Source organism: Heterocephalus glaber, unplaced genomic scaffold (genome assembly GCF_053883595.1).
Source record: "Heterocephalus glaber isolate CG9 unplaced genomic scaffold, H.glaber_assembly_v1.0 deba00001773, whole genome shotgun sequence".
NCBI classification, from domain to species: domain Eukaryota; kingdom Metazoa; phylum Chordata; class Mammalia; order Rodentia; family Bathyergidae; genus Heterocephalus; species Heterocephalus glaber.
This window is the reverse complement of record NW_028258463.1, coordinates 2,083,155-2,102,499: the sequence shown is the minus strand read 5'-3', so window position 1 is coordinate 2,102,499 and position 19,345 is coordinate 2,083,155. Positions and strand designations below refer to the sequence as shown.

The following is a 19,345-nucleotide window of genomic DNA, read 5'->3' as shown; positions in this document are numbered from 1 at the left end:
TCTGAGTTATAAATATCAACACAAAAACTAATAGATTAATAGTAACTAATAAAAGAAGGGTAAATAACAATCAGAAGGAATAGAGAAAATTTGAATCAACAGAACGAATAGACTTGGCCATTGATATGTGGCACTGTGTTATCAATAGTAAAATACCTAGCCTTCTCAAGTGAACATGAAACATGTCCCAAACGAGACCATATTCTGGGCCTGCCACAGTGGAATCTCAATAAATCTCAAAGGACTGAAATCATACTCAGTATATTTCCTGACCATGTAGAATTAAGATAGAAATTAGCAACATAAACAATGATAATAACAACAAATGGGGCCAGGGATTTAGCTCAGTGGTTCTGCCACCTGCCTCGAAAAGGCAAGGTCCCGAGTTCGATCTCCAGTACCAAAAAAAAAAAAAACCAAAAGCAAACAAACAAATGAACAAAAGTGTTTCCAAATGGTTGAAATTTAAATTATATCTAAATACTGCAAACAAATAAATTACGATCTAGCCATTTAAAAGGAAGTATACTGAAATGGAAAAATAAAATTTTGCTACATTCAATATGGATAAATCTTACAGAAATAAAATTGAGTGAAATAAGCAGACACAAAGAAAAATATATTGTCATAGTTCTTTACATAAAATTCAAAACCACAATTATGGTCCTGGAACAGTGGTTATTTTTGTGATGGAATTGATGATGTGAAGAAGTCAAAGAGAAGGCTATTGGCTTCTGGGAATTATTTATATTATACAATTACAAGGGTGTATTCACTTCCTAAAATTTCACCAAGCTATATAGTTAAGATTTGTGTATTCTATTATACTTTGTATTTAAATTAAAATATTTACAAAAATACTCCTCAATTCTAAAAATATAGATATCTTATATAGAAACAGCACAGGAAAAATAAAGAAAACCTAAACTGTAATATGAAACAGAGAGCCAAGAAAACAGCAAGAAAATTTAAAAAACAGCTAGCAAAGATACAAAAATAAAAACAAATGTATCAATTATGATAATACTGTGGAGGAGATTATCTTGTTAGAAAACCCAACATCAAAACCCAGATTCTTGTATTGGGATGAAAAAGCAAAACTAATTTTACCTTCAAGTGATACGGTGAAAACAAAGCAAGAAGGAAATGTTAGAAATAAAAGATATGAATATATATTATATGCAAACATTGAAAAGATAACTTTAGCGCTGGGGATTTAGCTCAGTGGTTTCACCACATGCTGTGCAAGTGCAAGGACCCAAGTCTGATGCTCGGTACCAAAAAAAAAGAAAAGAAAAGATAACTTTAACATAAAAATGTTATGGGAATATCAGATGAAACTGATCATGAAGACATAATACTTTTGAGATGCTAACCAACAAATAATATCACCCTATGTATTCTTCTCTCCCCTTTCTCTTTCTCTGAAAAAAGAAAGATATTTTTCAGGTAAATACACATAACGTACACCCACGTTCTCACTAGTTCAAGAACCTAAATACAAAAGGTGATCAAAGTATAGAGTGAATGGTTAGATTAAAAATTTTATTAGAGTAAAAACTACATTACCATTAATGCCCCACAATATCCAGCCCCTCTCACTTTAAACACACTGATCACATCATTCCTGCCACTTTATGAAGCAGTTCTGAAAGTCCTCTTGCATGAGTGTCTTTACAAGTTGTGACTAAAAGATATGGTAAATGCTGCTGCTGCGTGCCATCCAATGGAAAGGAGGATTAGCAAAACATTACAGTGTATTCTCATCAACCTTATTCAATGGATCTGCCACCAAGCAACTTCTGGCTCTTCCCTAAAGTCAAAATAACCATGGACAATAAACATTTTGAATTGAGTCAGGACTCTGAGGCAACAATGACCACACAATTAAAGGTACAAAAGAGGACTTCCAGAATTGCTGTAGCAAGGGGCAAGACTGATAGGATAAGTCTGCTTGAAGTGAGAGGGAATGTTTTGAGGGGGATTAATGGCAATATGTCTTTTACTGTAATGATATATTTTAAAAATTAACATTCATCATAGTTTTCGATTATACCTCATAATATGGTTATTTCCACATATTCATCTCAGTGGTCACTTAACTAAGTGTATGCGCACTACTATCTCTCATTTGTCTATGTTGGGATACTTTGTCTATTGACTAGTCATTATGGTAACTTGTAAGAATCATTTTTAATGAACATGGACCCCAAAATCAACTTGGGAAGGTTAGAAGGGGAAAGATACTTTTTACCTCAGTACTTCAACTTAAAGGTAAAAAGTGACTTGAAATGAAAAGAACAGTGTAAAATACCTAGTAATTTAATGCACAATGCACTTTATGAGTGTGCCAGATAACTTTCCAGTTACTCCATGAGACCCTCTCTGCCCTCACGTTCATACTCACCCTTTCCTCTATCATAGAAAGCTGACTTTTCGGGACTCCTCTGGCTTCCAAGGGATCTGGCCAGTACAGAATGTGATTCCAGGAGACTGGAAGAAGGAGAGTGAGATCTGGGTGTGTATTTGTCCATTGCCTTTCCTGTAAACTGCTTGGCCTGGCTGCTGCTCTTCTCACTCTGGCCCTCTACATTATTTCCTTTTCAGATTCCCTCATCCTGCTGACAGGATCAGAGGTGGGAGAGTCCATGATGGCTGTCTGCATGCTGGAGAACCAGCGCATCCAGTAGCTGCTCAGCCCAAGGACATGAAAGCTGCAGAATAAAAGACATCAAAAATGCAGTAATCCAGCACTAGTCCAAGGTCAAAGGCCTGGGGGCTCACTGACGAATTGCTGGCATGAGTCTTCATTGAAAAACTGAAGGAAATGAGTTTGATGTCCACAGAGAAAGATGGCAGAAGAGACCCACTCAAGCAGCCTGGAGCTCCTCAAAAACACATGCCTTCCTCCTCTGCCTCCTCCTTCTCTTCCTTTTTCTTCTTTTTTCCTTCTTTTTTCTCTTTATCTCATTCAGGATAAAAGCCTATTGGTTGGTTCCACCCACAACTGAGATGGGTCTTCCCCCCTTAGTTTGCTGGCCTACATGCCAGTCATCTATGAAAATACCCTGCAGACACACCCAGAACTGTACTTTATTCATCTGCTAGGTGTTTCTTAATCCTGTTAACATATCATGATTAGTGGTCACACATGGCTTGAAATGTAACCCTGGTTCCTTTATTCTTTATTACTCCTCATTACATGACATAATCCTCTTTCTTAAATGAAAACTTTCTGCTCCCATAAAGCTTTATTACTAATGCTTCCTAAGAATAAATCTTCAGAATGCAAATTTCTAGCTAGAAGTAGGCTTGATTCTCAAAGTGTGGTCTGAGAATTATCAGCATTAATAATTTTGGGGAACTTAATAAAATGAAGAATCTTAGGTCCCACCCCAACTTAAGGCACATTAATAAGATCACCTAGTGATTCTGGATATATACAGTGATACTTTTTTTGTTAAATTTCATTTGTGCCAAATTTGTGTTCAGACACCAAAAAGTTCTAGAACTGAACATATTTTTCTCATAAGAAATAATGGAAAACCAAATAATTGATTCTAATGCCCCAAAATTACACTTATAAATACATTTTTCTAGGATTTTAACAAATTTTGCTATGATTTCTTTCTTTGACTCTATCATGATTCACACAGCTTTCCTCATCTTTTCCAACAGCTTTACTGTTGGAATCCTTAACTTTCTTTGGTTCCATAGTTAAGGTGTGCCATATTCTACACAAAGGACAAAAAAAGCACAATGATGAATGTTTTAATGCACTAACACAAGCCCTACATGTTGTCTGGAAAAGATGGCACCTACAGGCCAGGGATGTAGCTCACTGGCACTGTGCCAAGTGTGAGGCTCTGAGTTCAATTGCTGGTACCAAAAAAAAGAGTGGTGCTTAGACTGAAGCATCACCCCTTTGTGTCCACAGCAAGATGCAACACGTGATTCACTCTCAGATTTTTGGTTCAACTATTGAGCAAAAGTAAGGACACTGAGCAGAATTTTTTCAAAGTTTACTGTTTGGATAGTGGAAAGTTTGAGTTTGGAGCCATTTGACAAAGTATCACGGTATTTGGATAGGTACATAGATATACATTGATATATTAGAGAGATAGATATATATATTTTAAATTTTTACTAAAAGAAATTAACAGTCACTGTGGTAGTGTATGCCTGTAATCCCAGAACACTGGGAGGCTTAGGTAAAAGGATCAAGAGTTTGACTCCAGCCTGGACAACGTCGTGATTTAGTGAGACCATGTCTGTCTTAGTTACTTCCTCATTGGGACAAAATGCCTGACATCCAGAAACTAGACAAAGAAAAGTTTATTTTAGCTCATAATTTGTACAAGTGTTGGTCCATAGTTTGCTGGCACCAAGGCAAGGCAGCATGACAGAGGAGAAACAGTCCATGTCAGGGTAGACAGAAAAAAGCAGCAGCAGGAGTGAAGCTATCTTTCCCTTTCTAGTCCATTCAGGCTATAACCCTATTGGTTGGTACCACTTACACCTAGGGTGAGTCTTCTGTTTTCAGTAAATGCACCTAGAACTCCACTATTCCAATTAATGGACTGATCCAGTTACTACACCCTTAACCCAGTATCATGCACGCACAATCCAGCCACCTCCCAAAAGCCACATCTATGAGCAAATAAGACTTTGGGGGACATGTAGATATAAGCCATAACAGTGTCTCAAAATAAAAAATAAAAAAGAGGACTGGGAATGTAGCTCAGCATGAAGGCTCTCTGTTCAATCCATAGTACTGAGAGAGAGAGAGAGAGAGAGAGAGAGAGAGAGAGAGAGAGAGAGAGAAAATAATGCACACAATTATGAAAGTGGAGAATCTCAACTGGAGATCCAGCAGTATCAATGGCATCAGTCTAGTCTGAACCTGGAGGCCTGGCAACTGGGAGAGCTGATGGTATAAAATCTGGTTTGAGTCCAAGTCTGAAGGCAGAAGACTAATATTACAGCTCAAAGACAGGCAGCAAAACAGAATTATCTCACTAAGCCTCTTGTTGGGTTCAGTTATACAATAATTGAGAACATACCATTCACATCAGAGAGGGACTCTGCTGATACTTTCCTCAGTCTGTCCATTCAAATGCTTACCTCTTCTAGAAATACCCCATAGGAATATCCAGAATACTGTTCAACCAGATATCTGGGTACCTTTTGCCCCAGCCAAGATGTAATGGAATAAAATTCTTACATTCACATGCACATAATTTGAGGCACTCTGAACCATCATCTTATTAATCTCCCAGTATAAGTCCAGTCTATAGACAGTAGATGGTCCCCAGTACCCAGACAAGTACAGTAAATGCCTATTTCCCCCTTCTTTCATTATTCATAATTCTTTTTTTTTTTTAGTTAAATCATGGCTTTATTGCTTGAGTGCAGACAAATTTATGCCACCAGGGCAGAGGTTGTGGATGATTCATATTTCCAGTTGGGGGAAAGAACCCTCTTGGTCTTATAATATCAAGGCAATCGGTGAATCTGGCTCTCAATCAGGATCAGACAGAACTTGGCATCCTTATCCTTTCTGTTCTCAAGATGCTTTCAAAGGGCAACTGCTTTCTTAATTAAGTGGTAGAGATCCTCAGGGAGATCAGGAGCAAGTCCTTTAGATTTAAGGATTCTCAAGATTTTATTACCGGTCACAAAACGTACTTGTGGAACATCCACCGTGAGAATCTCTCAGGATCACACCGATTTGTGAGGGAGTCAGGCCCTTCTTGGCCAGTTTGTAAATCTGTTCCTTCTCGTCGTCAGACGTCAGCTTCAGCCAGGTGGGGACACTGCGGCGATATGGCAGAGCCGACTGGCACAGGCCCTTCCCGGGAGCATGCATGTGACCCATGATGGAGCCATCTCCATTATTCATAATTCTTAGTAGATTTTTTTGGTAAGAAGGCTCACAACGAGAAAGAATTATCTGACACATTTTCTTTCCTCTCAGGAGATTGATGCTTCATGAATATGGTTCCCCAGCCACCCAAGAGATTTTTGTTTATAGAGTAAAATATTCCAATTTTGCCCAGTGTTGGCTATTTAATTAGAGATCCCTGAGAACCCATGTTTCTTCTACTTCATTGTCCAAAACCTGCTAAGAGAAAATGTATAATTAAAGTGGCAGGGATAAAGGGGGTTAGAGTGTGTATATGTGCTCAACTGGACCGAGTTGAAACCATTTGGAAGTTAAAAACACAAGGAGTCCGGGAGTTGAGAAGGGAAGTTTTGTGTAATTCTAACCAGTTAATGTCACTGTAATCTGCTCTCTGACTGGCGGGGGGGGGGGGGGGGGGGGTTGAAGTAGGAAGGCCCCAGGCATTCTCCTTTGCGGGAGAATCTGTCTCCTGTGTGCCGGAGGAGGTCAGTGAGAACAAAGGGATGCGTCTGAGCCACCGCCAAGGCCGTTTCCCTGCAGAGACAGTTCCGCAATCCCAAAGAGAGGCCCACCGACAGTTTGAACCTCTGTAACCTTCTGGGCTCCTCCTCCCTGAGCCAGGCTCTGTGTGGCCTCTCCAGCCGACCCACAGCAGTGATGACGCCTTGCAGGCTTCCAGCTCCTCTGTGTGCAGGAATGGGAGGGTCGGGGCCACTGACACACTCTGGCATCCTGCAGCCTATTATTTCCTGCCTGTCCTGGCTTCTCTCCAATTCTCAACATGACAGGTGGATGGAGTTCTCGAGAAAGCTCAGCAATGAGCCAGTTTTCCAGGAATGCTGTTGCTAACTAGATTCACAAACCAAGCCAACTCGCCATAACCCTGGGCTAAAAGGGGAGGCAGCTGAGAGGGGCAGGGTTGAGTTCCCGGCCCCTCCTCGGTCTCCAGTCTGAATAGTGTGCTTTTTTGCAGCTGGTAAAAGCAACTCCTTATTCAGGCCACAGGGCTGCAAGACTTTCAAAACCCAAGGGAGGAACAAAAGCAATGAACTCATGCCTGCATTTCCAAACCAATGACCCAAGCATGGGAGGGAGGGAGCATGAAGGCATAAGCCTGCTTTATGAAGAAAAGTCTCAAGGTGATTTAGCAATCTGATGTGCGGGAGATAGAGGAAAACAAACAACAGCACAGCAATCCCGAATGATTTAGCTGGATTAAATTTAGAGAGAAAAAATTATTCCATTTGTACATTTTAGCGCTTATAAATGTGTCCGATCTTCCAATATGCTTATGCCTTTTTTCTCCTGAGTAAAACTAGAGTTAACAGGACAAATAGCTATGCAAATGCTTCTTGCCTATTGCCTGAGGCTGAACAGTTTAAGACAAACTGCCAACCGTCAGAGACTGTACTGTCCATTTCAATAAGCATTTGCTGTACACTTAATCTGGGCTTCCCGCTGTACTGAGATGGAAAGGAGAAGGGGAAGGAAATCAGAAGTAACGATAAGACTCTGCCTTCCTGGCATTCACAGACAAGCAAGAAAGACAGGTATGCAAATGGATATATTATATAAGAACTTCCTCATTAACAATTGAGATAGAGACGCATGTAAATAGTATGGCAATACAGAGGAAGAAGACACAGGAAGAGACCTCAATCCCTGGGAAGTGGGGGGTGTGATCTTTCCAATTTTGAATAAGCACAATTAGAAAGTGATACTAGGTGTTAAGGTAGTAAAACCTGCTAATGGAATGGGCAGTTGGAATGGTAATTTTGGGCAACAGGTCAATATCTGTTTTATCTTGGGCTCTCACTGGACACTAAGTAATCGCTACTACTTGCTAACGTGATCTAAAGGACTGATTGGATAGGCATTTTTGGAAGTCCTCAGAATATTTCCAAGAGCTGGCATGGCTGTGAAAGGATCGAGGTTCACACTTCACAAAGAGGTCCTAGAGATATGAAGCCAAATTCTTTTGGGATAAGAATATGTTACCCAATGTCCTGGACAGTATTGAAATAGTTTGCTTTCATTGCTGTCTTCATAGATGGCTGTCTTAGATTCTTAGATTCTTCAATTCCTGTCTTCATATCTTCCCCATGTTTTACTGTTAGTACAAAGGAATGACCTGAAAGAACCAACTATCTCTCAACCCAAATCACTTCCATCTTATCCACAGGAGGAGAGAGTGATTTTGAGGCTAATAAATTCTCTTCCTACTCCTGGACAAGCTTTAGAAGGTTAAGCAAAGGAGTGAACTGAGGCCTGCATATATGAAATACTCTCCCCTTGGTTTCAGGGTCTGTGAAGACTACATTTCATGTAAGAAAAAGCTTCACTTTTCTTAGAAGACTCCAGACCATATTTTTCTGAATACCAGTGTGTACCCTTGAGAGGGCAAGCACATGTGTGTGCAGGCACATATGTGTGCCTTTGAACTAAAAAATATTTGCTTAGAAACTAGGAAGGAAGAGAAAATATATCTGGATGTCACGCTGATAATGCTTTATTAAAAATGATTAGGGTTAAAGTAGGGGCCACCCTTGACTGTCTTGCCAAAGTCTCCATCACCTCCCTTATTCTCCCCTTCTCTGTCTCCTCCATGTCGAGGAATAAATGAGACTTAGGAAAATTACTTGAGTTATTGTGCTCTTGCAATTGTGCTGTTGTGGTTGGAACAGAGATGGGGATAGATCTGGGAAAAGGGTGGAGAATCCCAAAGGAGCAAGGTTATTTGAACAGGGAAGGCTGCATACTCCCAGAGCACAGTGCTCTTGGGGTAGTCAGACAGTCAGGACAGCTAGAGAACAGAGTTTAGGCTCTTAAAGAGCTTCTCCCACGACACTGTTAAATTATCTTGTTCTCTTACTACAGGCATGTTTCCAGTTTGAAGTTGCTTTCTCCTTTGTAATTCCTCTCTTGTTATAACAACATTTCAGTAAATTGTAAGGACTTCTGGGAATGGTATTGTAGGAGTTAGGGCCTTTCCCTTTTCCTGTGTTGATTGAGATCCTTGTTAGGGTAAAGGTGTCATCTTAAGAAGAATAGTTCAGATAATCCTGGCGCAAGTAAACCTGAGACCAAAGATCTTCTCCAAAAAGATACCAGTGGGAGTGCATGCTTAAAGTGAGTTAGATATTTTGATATATAAGGAATTTCAAGAGAATAAGAAGAATTCCTGTAAACTTGGTAGCCCCTGAAAGCTTCCACACTGCTCAAGAAGATAAAGCATCCAGGCACAGCTCCATTTTTCCAACAGAATGATCACTTGCCCATCCTGCCTTGCTCCAATTTTCTTTCCCTACTGAACCTCTCTCTTTAGAATGAGACCACCATACATCCGGTTTCTAAGCCAGGAACTTGGGTGCCATGTTGGATTCTTTCTTCTTTCTCCCTTTCCATAAATAATTAATCTCAAATTCCTATTGGTTTTTATCTTTCTAAATGTTTGTAATATTTTTATTTGATATGGGGAAGCCACTGGATTTGGCGAAAAGAAAATCTTTTTTTTCCCATTAAGTTTATCGGTACATTTTAGTATACAATACAGTGATATTCATCATTGGGATCTTGTACCTTTACATGATGTATCTTGGTTCTTATTTTTTCCCCTTCCCCTGCCCTCCCTTCACCCCCTCCTCCTTTCCCTATTTACAAAGATTTTGTTTCCATTTTTTTCCTGTTCTCATATTTTTTTCTTTTCCCTTCTTTCCTTTCCCCTTCCCCTCCCACTTCCCCTGCTCCTTTAGACTGTTCTTCCTATTTCACAATATAAATTATACATTTTGATCCTTATTTACACTTTTAGTTTTTCACACCACAGAAACTATTCAGCATTTACACATGTGTGTCCTATTTATTTCACTGAAGAGTATGGCCTCAATGTGCATCTACTTAGCTCTAAATGTCTCTAGTTTCTCATTCTTTATGGCTGAGTAGTACTCCATTTTATTAAAAAAAAAAATCCCACATCTTCTTTATCCAGTCTCCAGGTGATGGGCAATTGGGCTGTTCCCAAGTTTTAGCTATTACAAACTGTGCCACTATAAACATGGGTATGCATATATCACTGTGTTATGATGCTTTTAATTCTTTTGGGAAGATACCCAGCAGAGGAATAGCCGGGTCAAATAGGACTTCTAATCCTAGTTGTTTGAGCTATCTCCATATTGATTTCCACAGTGATTGCACCAGTTTGCACTCCCACCAACAATGAAGAAGGGTTCCTTTTTCCCCTCAATCCCACCAGAATTTGTTATTGGTTGATTTCATGTTAGCAACCATTCTTTCTGGGGTGAGGTGGAATCTCAGTGTTGTTTTCATCTGCATCTTTTGAACGACCAGTGATGTTGAACATTTTTTCTTATGTTTATTTGCTGCTTTTACTTCTTTGTGTGAGAAATGTCTGTTCATTTCAGATGCCCATTTTTGAATTGGGTCTTTATATTGGGGGGTGGTGACGGCAAAAAGAAAATCTTTAAAAGACTTTATTAGGGAGCAGTTTTAATAGCCGTATTACAAAGAGTTAAATAATAATGGGTGAGAATAAAATGATATAGCTATGATAACTAACAAATATTGTGGGATAATGTTATTCAATACTTGATCAAACTATGAAGAAAACTATCTAAATTATATCTCTCCTAATGAGTGAAATGAATACCCACTCTCCTCATTCCACTGATTTATTTCATAATTTGTTTTTCCTTTCTAAAATTAATTCTACCTTCTGATGAAGCAGGTATACAAAGTATCCTTAAGGCACAATGTAAGCATGAGAAATGACAAGGTATAGAAGAACATGAGACCACTAAGGGATAGCTAAAGTCCAGGGTAGGAAGGGCCAGTACTAGTAAGAGGCAGAATTGGAAAAAGTAGAATCATATCTGACAAGAGCAGCAATGTGAGCTCTTTTGGCTAGGCCACAGCTGCCAAATCTTTGGATTATGCATCCATTAATAAACATGTTTGAGAGACCTCCCAAATATATACATACACTTCTTTGTAAATTTTATAATGATCCACATATGAAGTGATAATTATATTCATTTCATATTTAAGGAAAACAGTAGTAAAAATGCAACTGCTAACATAATAATCCCTCCATATATATAGGTTCTGTGTCTGGGAATTCAAGCAAATGTGGATTAAAAGTATTTTTAAAACTTTCATCTGTAATGAACATGTGCAGATTTTTTTTCTTATAATATTTTCTGAACAATACAGTATAACAGCTATTTACATTGCATCTTCATTGTATTAAGTATTACAAGGTATCTAGAGTATTAAATATCACAAGGTATCTATTAAGTATTACAAGGTATCTATGTCCTGTATATTCATAATATACAGGAGAATGTACACTATTTTATATAAGGGACGTGAGCACCCTTCTATTTGTCATCCATTTGGGGGGTTCCTGCAACAAGTGATCCAGGGAGACGAAGGGCTGACTATAGTTTTCTTGCACACAAAAGGATTGTCTTTTGTAGCTTCAATCTGGTGTGATGAAGATACTTTATGAAGATGAAGATGAGGGCATATTCATTATTTTGTAGAACTCTACCTCCAGCATGGAAGAATGACTGGAATGGAATCATTGAGCTTTCAAGTGTGTAAAGTTCACCTGGATGGTTTTAAGAAGTAAGAACCACAGTCCCAATGAGTCCATGGATGTGAGCAATTATCATCAATAGCTATTAATATTACAAATAGACAACCAGACATTTAGTGCCCCCAGATGGAAGCACTAGATACTTTATACCATCTATATCTTTGCTAAAAAAAAAAATTAAATTGGAATCTCATCAAGGTTGTACATTTAACAGATGGTAAGGAAATTACCATTAGGTAATTATTAATGAATAATAAAAATGACATATCATAAGTTACAAGGTTAATTATCATATAAATTAAAGGAAGTACAGGGATCAAAAGGACATACAAGATGACATTACAAGGATAAAACTAGAAATATACAGACTATAGGAAGTTCTGTAAGTCAATCAACACAGTTTCCTCAACAACTAAGAAGCTGGGGAGGAAGAAGAGGGTGATGGAACAAAAGAAACAAGAGACACAACAGTCAGTTCTCATGAAAGGAATTATTTGGTTTTTTATTCAAAAGATTGTGACAAAATTGTACAGAGAGATGATTATAGATCTTGACAATATACTCTGTATTTCAAAAAAACTAGAAAGGAGTTTGAATGTTTTCACCAAAAAGAAAGGACAAATATTTGAGTATATAGATATACTTACTCTCACTTGAACACAATGTATACATTATAAAAATATCATATGATCCCTCATATATATGTGAATTTTCATATGTAGTTTAAAAATTAAATGTAAAAGTTATGAGACACCATGGGAAGTTTGAACACTGACTGTATACTTGATATAAAGGAAATGTCAATAATTTTAAAGGTATAATACTAGTGGTTAGATTTTTTGTTTTAAGTTTTGTCAATCAGAGATAGTGGTTAGATTTTTTAAAAGTTTTGCCAATTAGAGATACTCATTGAAATATTTACAGATGAGGTGATATCTGACTACAAAATACTCAGGGACAGGGATATTATTTAAATAAGATTGGCCGTAAGTTGATAAATATTGAAGGTGAGGGATAATTATGTAGTAATTTCTTATACTATAGAAATATTTTATACTCAAAATTCTTCTGACAGGTATTTTGAATTCAGATTGCTGGGTTTCACCCCCTAGAAATCTTGAGGCCACACGTTTGAGGTGGCACTCAGAAATCTGCATTTTTAATAAATGCCCTAGGGGACTCAGTATAAGATGGCCTCTTAAACTACATATTGAAAAAATTAGAGTAGATGTGCAACAACTCAGATGGAAGAAACAGAGCAAAAGAAGTCAGTATCTTTTACAGGGAAGGTAGTTATGATAAATATCTGCCTGTTTTATTTGATGGTTGTCCACAAACAGTTACACCAAATCTTAATTAATAGTGTTTGTATATAAAAATCATTCAGTGTATAGTTGCCAGCACTATTTAATGACTTAGGTCTCTTTCTCTTTTTTGTATTTTTAGATTTTTGGAGTCCTCTAATACTTGCTTCTTGGACCAAAGTTAATTCCTTGATTAGATCATTATCCTTATGAACCCTTTCTTCACAATTGCAATGGCAGAAGAGATGTTGCCAGGCCTTTCAGGAAGGGAGAGACACCCAGGTGTGACCCAGTAAGTTAGTATCAGTCCTCACCCCACCCCTTCCTGTAGGAAAGGATCTTATAACCTGGAAAGGGGAGGGAGCGGAGAGGTGGTCCATCTATTCCCGTGCTGTCAGGTCACATCACAAAGCAGGACACATGCTCTCCACCCCTGTTTTCTGTTCACATTGGAGACTTTTTCAACTGGAAAGCGCCTTGGGCCCTGGAGCTATGATGTGTAAGGAAGACAGGGTTGGCTGCCGTTATAAAGCAAACAGATGGAAAATGGAAAGGCCCTGCCATAATTCTTCAGAACATGGTTGGTCTCCAGCTGTTACCCTGCAGGTGGGCCTCTCATTAAAGTCAGCACAAAAATGCTGCTGCTGGTGAGCTTCCCTGGGATTGCAAACATGTTTTCTGTCCAGACACAGCTCTGCCCTTTTGACAACAACAGAAAAGCAGTCTTTGGAACGAGACTTCTGCTTATCAAGAGAGTTTCCCTGCTTCAGATCTGTCTGGAAACAGTTTACCTCAGGGTTGGCAGGTCAGCAGGTGGAGTAGCTGCAAGGGCTTTACCTCTCCTGCATAGTCTGGGGAGACCTCACCGTACCCCACAGGTAAGGTAAGGAAACCACCACAGCCAGAGATGGCCACTGTTTGTATTCTGATTCCATGGACAAAAACCTTGAACTGTGAAGTCTCAGTGACCTACCAAGGTCACTGAGCTCAGGGTTGGAACTAAGATCCAAGTACTTTTGCTCTTTATTTTGTGCATTTAACCCCTTCAGAGATACTTCTTTATTTCCTTTGATGTAATCAGTTTTCTTTTAAGTCCTATTCTCCTCCTTGTCCCTACAAACAGCCCACATTGCCACCAACATAGGCTGCATGCATTTCTCTATGTTCCACCTATTCTCATGTGCTTCTTTTTATTCTTTTTTCTTTAGCTTTTTCCTCTTCCAGAAGGAATTTTCTTCCCTTTAACCCAATTATACCAACTAAAATCTCAAGTACCATCAATTTCAGATCCTGTTGGGCCGGGGATTTAGCTCAGTGGTTCTGGTGCCTGCCTTGAAAGCGCAAGGACTCGAGTTCAATCCCCAGTACCAAAAAAAAAAAAAAAGTACAAAGATCCTGTCCAATGGTATGTCTTCCAAGAAGCCTTTCAGGATTCATTCCTCCACCCTCATCAAGAAGAGACATTTCCCTACTCTGGGCTTTCATCACACTTTGCTGATAACATTTGTTGCCACTCATATTTGTTTCCTTTTCTTGTATTTTTTACTGTGGCATGGTGGCAGTGCATTTACTTATTTTATGACTTCTGTTATAAGGTTTAGTTTTGAGCCCAATGACTTTGCTCTTGCTTTATATGTTGTGGAGACTTTAAAAGTCTACTGGATTAAATATTACAATCCTAATGCCTAAATATATGACTCTGTATGCACTTATTAAAGGGAAATTGAGTGCCATGGGGAACTTTGATCCTACAAAGAAGTAACTCTGTGATTCATCATTACATAATTAAGCCCAAAACTCTAAGCATCATTATAATTTTGTCTTTGCTAAATCTGTACTTGCAAATACTAAACACATTGAAAACAACCTGCTATATTTGTTCATTTGTTCTTTTTTGTGTGTGCTTTCCACACTTTTCTCCTGCTCTGCATAGGTGAGAAAGTAGGAAGGAGCAGCCGAGCTGCCTTGGGCAGTGAGAGTATTTGGAGGGTCAGTCCCCACCTTCTTTGCCCTTTGGAGATTCTGGATTGGATTGTGAGTGTGGGAGGGAAATGGCAGCCCTCGGGGGAGATTAATGAGACGGTCTGAAGGCTGAAGATCAAAGAGCAGCCTTGGCTGTGGTTCACATGGTAACCCTAGTAATCCGCAGAGGCTCTCTGATCTCTGTGCTCCCGGGTATCCCACCCCTGGAACCGCACACTGCATTTTGCACCTTGTCCTGGGGTCAGCACCCTTCTCCATTTAGCTGTCTCCACTTGGCGCTAGTTACCCCCCCCGCCCCGCTCGTCCCCCTGCAAGACTGCAAGTCTGCTGTTGTCTTCGGATAACCAACCCACTGCCTAGCCCTCGGCAGCACCCGCAAGGAAATTTTTACCAAATGAATTAGAAACTGATTTTTTAGTAGGAAAATTCAGCAGCAGTGTGCTTAAACTTTTCTCAAAGTACCCATTTAAATGACTGATCCTAACTGGTCTCCTAAATGCAACCTCTGACTTTACTAACTTATAATCAAGTCATAAACCTCATAAAAGTCTGCCTTTTAAATAATCTATTTAATGTCATCTGGAATTTACCCCAAAATAATCTGTTGGTAAGTAGGAGATGCAGGTAAAGTAAAAAATCAAACCTAGACTGGCCAGAAGTTGATGATTGAAGCCAGTGATGGTATCAGGGGGCTCATGATAATATATTTTTCATATTTTAGGTATGCTTTGAAATCTTCCTTAATATTTTTTTTTCTTTAAAAATAATATTTTGTTCTCCAATTCTGCCTCCCAATAATTCTTGTGTGGTTAACTTTTCTGTTTCAGTATTTGGGAATCAATTTTATCCTCTGATGCCTCTGCCTTCCTTATTACCCCCTTTATATCATTATCTGTTCCTGACCTCACTTCATGAAACGTGTCTACCTGCCTGGTGAATCTCAAGTACCCATCAAAGAGCCCAAGAATCTTGGACCTTGCCAGACTGAATACTCAGACTCCTTTCGTAACCATTTAAAAATATGCCATGGTATCTGGAGTTCCAAGTCCAGGGGTTTTCTTTGCACTAGGGACTTCAAACACCACCACAGGACTGCAAACAGGAGCCAAGTGGGGGCTCATTTGTGAAAGCACTGTATTAGTCTATTTGTGTCCACTCCCCTCCATTTTTATCAGCAAAGCATCTATTAGTGAGCAATTACCAATTCACCGACCTGAGAGCTTTCTGCTGTGAAATATTTCCCAGTGAATCAACAAGCCAAGTTGTTGGACTGCTATGAATGATAAAATGGCATCCTTGGTCCTCTTTTTGATACTCAGACTATATTGTTGCCCTGGGAAGAAACAAGCTCCAAACTCACATTTAAGACCCCAGATAAAAAAGTGACGCTCAAGTTGCGCTTCACAGGTGTTTTGGCACTAGCACGTCCACCAGGGAATTTCTTAAGTCAAATGAGCAGATGGACTTGCCATTTGATATCCTGAGCTTGTCCTGCACGAATCAACTCCTAAATATTATTCTGCTCTGTGGGCAATTCTCTGCAATCAAATCTCTGGTAGGTTTCCCTTGAAAACTGCTCTTGGAAATTCACCTGACGTGTTTCCTTCCTCTAAAGCTTGTGTAACTACACAGACAGAAGACTTCTTGGGCCAAAGAGATTCCTGCACAACCAAGAATGGCAAAATAAATAATAGTTTGACTGGTGAGAAGAAGAAAGATGCACCAGAGCCTGGATTTATAACTGCTAACCATTCTTCTCATTTTGCTCAGGAAAGGTACTTTTCTAATCCACCTGCTCAATTATTTCTCATGCTATGTGTCTCCTCTTAATTGTCACTGGGGCAAAGCCTTTATGTTGTAAGGGGACACCCTAGTATTTTTTTTAAAGACCTTAGGCGAAGTGATTGACACTGGATCCTGGAGTCAGATGTTCCCAGTGACGCAACTTGTTCTTCCAGTGGCCGAAAAGCTTCCTGCCACGATTAAGTTAGAACTGTGAAAGTGCTAAAATGTGTTGTCAGCCTTCCTCTGATGCAAGCACTTTTATTATAGAGCCTAGTTGCAAGGAGTATAGAAACATGAATCCTGTCTCCAAATACCTCTCCTCTCTGGACTAGGCACTCTATGCACAAAGGCAATGTGTTCTCTACATGCCCTGGGAGCTTGAAATACACAAGGTAACAGTCATGCCTCCACCAAACTCAGCTTTTCCTTGGCTCTACTCTTGTCCCATTTCATTTGTTCTTCTGGGTTCATACAACAACTGAATTATGGTTGGCAGTCTCCAGTGCTGAAACACTCACCAAGTAGTCTAGTCCAAGCAAGAAGAAGCAACCCATTCTGTATTTGAGCTTGACATGGAAAATCACTTGTTTGCTTCTTCAATAGGAGACTGAGATGGAGCAAAAGTATGTTTTTATTGTTTCTGACACAGCCCATACTTCCTATGCAAATGCTTGAGAACCTGGGAGCAATGGGTGTCAGATACACCACCATCCAGTGTTGGAAGATCCATTCCCTCTTAAAACAACACAAAGGCCTTTGTCAACTCCCCTCTTCCTGGGTGGTTTCCCTGAGCCTGCTGCAGGGTTCACAGGCAAAGGGTATTTTTTGGATGTGGCTGAGTGGTTAGACAGGGAATAATCTGGTTTATTACTGATGCATTAATTTATGGATGCTGTGCTACAACTAGTGCAATAATACCAAAACACACACAAAGCTATGGACCATAAAATTTTCTAATTAAATTGGAAAGGATGGAGAAACCAATAGGGAGAAGACTATACTACCATTATATTTATGCTTGACTCTTGTAAGTATTTATTCCAGATTACCATAGACACTGTGTCCCCATTCTATCTTGAAATCAGAGATGTTGGAATCCAAATATGTGGTTAATACTCAGATTGGGAAACTGGGCTCTGTAGATTTGTATTGCTTCTGGAGAATGTTTCTGCCTGAACTGTCTGAGCTAGGGTCATCTTAATTCAAGTGCAATGCATACCTTTAACTAACTCAATTTCTGTTACCTAGATGTGCTTGGTCCATTGTACATGCTCAGCAAATACTGAGAAAATAAGAGAATGAATGGAAAAGAACTCAGTGTGAGAAGAGAGCTAGCCTGAATCAGCAGTTCCCTAACATTGCTGCATATCCGATGTGCTTACAAGCTTGTTATATTCAATGTCTTTTCAAGTACCTCTTCCCCATCGACCCATATTATTTTTAAATTAATTATAATAATTCAAAAAAAATTATAATAATTCAAATATTATAGACATTTCTAAACAAAAATCATCTCCTTCCTTTTTCTTGAAGCAAGACCCCAACGATGCAAACACTCTTAACAACTCACCGTGTGTTCCTTTGTATTTTTTCTTTGTTTACACAAATGCACAGCCTTTCACCTTGCCATATAAAAATGACATTGAATGAAAATACTTGTTAAAACTTGACTTTTCACATAATGTATTGCACTCTTCCCAGTTAATACAATACATCCCAAGCTGCTTCATTCACTTCATTTTCCTCCATAGCACCCCACAATATAATTACATATTGATTCTTTCAAAGGTTGTTTGTGTGGGCTCATAAACGTTGGAAACTCAGAAATAAATATTCTTGCAATATTGTTATATCTGTTTTTCAGATAATTTTTCAGAAGTATGATCATTTGAATAAAACGCATGGGTATTTAAATTTAAAGAAAATGTGGCCATGTGACCCGGGTTGTATGCTTTTATCAACACCATATTTTTCAGGCTTCTAGGTTATTATAAATCAATTGAGAAATGAATGGTATCATCTTGCAGTTAGTAATTTGCATTCTGGGATATTCTGTGGGTTTTTAATAGAATCCTGAGTCGTACTTTGACCCTACCAACCCGGAATCTCCAGAGCCAGCGCCAGGGAGTCCTGGTCTTTATTGAGCTCCTGGATGAATCAGATGCAGCTGGTGCTTGTACAGCCATTTGAAAATTATCAGTCAAGATACAGATAATCTCTTGAGTTCTGCTGAGATGTAAGCTTCTACTATTAAAAGACAAAGCCCCACAGAGCCACCAAAGCCCTCTGGAGTCCACAACTTGGCACAGATTGCTGGGGATGTTGGTAGTAGAACTGTGGGATTTAATGTTTGCCCCACTGGATTTGGGACTTACTTTGGTCCCGTTCCTTTGGTCCCTTATGTACCTTTTGTAATGGAAATGTCTATCCTGTGCCATTGAAGGTTGGAAGTGTTTAACTTACTTTTCATTTGTACGGGGGCTTGCAGCTAAGAGTCTGCCTTAAATCTGAGAGAAGACTTTGGACTTGGAATTTTCAGCAGTCCTGAAAATGTTCGGACTTTGGCAACTCCTAGAGCTGGACTCAATGCCTTTTACATAAAGGGATGGGCATGAGTCTTTGGGGCCAGGGGCGGAATGTTACGGTCTAGGTCTAGATCTTCCCCCAAAGCCTCATGTGGTCATAGGCTGGATCTAGAGTGTGTGCAGCTGGAACTGATTCATGATGCAGTGCTAGGCTCAAGGGCACTAG

General features: G+C 39.3%; 1 long non-coding RNA gene and 1 pseudogene across 2 annotated transcripts; one reads left to right on the top strand and one right to left on the bottom strand.

Annotated features, from left to right (window-relative positions):
• Window positions 1-5,406: 5,406 nt before the first annotated feature.
• Window positions 5,407-5,882, bottom strand: LOC101704275 (small ribosomal subunit protein uS15 pseudogene; annotated as a pseudogene).
• An 875-nt stretch (window positions 5,883-6,757) lies between these two features.
• LOC110344822 (uncharacterized) lies at window positions 6,758-18,444 on the top strand. Of its 2 annotated transcripts, XR_015447834.1 has the most exons (4): window positions 6,758-7,455; window positions 11,401-11,551; window positions 12,969-13,704; window positions 15,637-18,444. It is a non-coding gene; the product is annotated as an uncharacterized LOC110344822 (long non-coding RNA). The 2 variants fall into 2 exon arrangements; XR_002387672.2 differs by lacking the exon at window positions 11,401-11,551 and having other exon boundaries at window positions 6,763-7,455.
• Window positions 18,445-19,345: the final 901 nt, after the last annotated feature.